Genomic DNA, 892 nt, shown 5'->3' with positions numbered 1-892 from the left:
TTTGTTCCTTAGTGCCAAGGATTAAACTAGGTGCTCACACAGACAAGGCACATGTACTCTACCACTGAGCACGTCCTAAGTAAGAATCTCTTACTTTTGTTTTGTTGTTGCTGTTGTTATTTATTTTGTGGCCATACCTGACAGTGCTCTGGGCTTACTTTGAATGCTGTCCTCAAGGATTATTCCTGGTAAGGCTGGGGGACCATGTGTTGCTGGGATCAAAACCAGGTCAATCATGTGCAAGAAAATGACCCATTGTACTATCTTTCTGGCCCATAATCTGTTAGTTTTAACTGCTTTCTCTAAGAAAAAAATTATTTTGTCAATTGCCAGATCACAATGTTTTTTTTTTGTCCCCCAATTCACAATACATACCCGGCAAGGGGCCTGTGTTGAGGTGTATATGGGGTGCCTTTACTGTACCTCCTCTTTCTATACAGCCAGTGTAAAGAACACAGCCTGTGGTAAGAATTGGGAGGCCTTATTTTATCTTTTATTTATTTTTTTCTTTTCTTCAGGGCAAACTAAAGTTGGTTTTTTTTTTTAAGTAAGAATTCATTTAAAGGACAAAATTGATTAACATAATAAGGTAAACTAATATAACATAATATAGTGACATAACATAACATATAATATAATTAATATAATAATACATGAAAGTCAAAGAAAGTTTCTGATTAAAAACACAATTTTCTTTTTTTTCCATAATGGCTTACATATCTTTCACTGTAGTATTTTGGGTACATATTCACATTAAATCAGGGGAATACCCATCACCTAATATGTCCTCTTCTCAATCAAAAATCAAATATACTGAAAATAGGCAGAGTCCTGTCTAGAGGCTTCCAACCTCAGTTTGAGAGAGGATGTGAAAAAAGTAATTAAAATACCA

General features: G+C 34.8%; 1 non-coding gene across 1 annotated transcript; it reads right to left on the bottom strand.

Annotated features, from left to right (window-relative positions):
* Positions 1-348: 348 nt before the first annotated feature.
* LOC126010101 (small nucleolar RNA SNORA51) lies at positions 349-481 on the bottom strand. The gene has a single exon (XR_007496237.1). It is a non-coding gene; the product is annotated as a small nucleolar RNA SNORA51 (small nucleolar RNA).
* Positions 482-892: the final 411 nt, after the last annotated feature.

Source organism: Suncus etruscus, chromosome 5 (genome assembly GCF_024139225.1).
Source record: "Suncus etruscus isolate mSunEtr1 chromosome 5, mSunEtr1.pri.cur, whole genome shotgun sequence".
NCBI classification, from domain to species: Eukaryota; Metazoa; Chordata; class Mammalia; order Eulipotyphla; family Soricidae; genus Suncus; species Suncus etruscus.
This window is presented reverse-complemented; position numbering and strand designations above follow the sequence as displayed.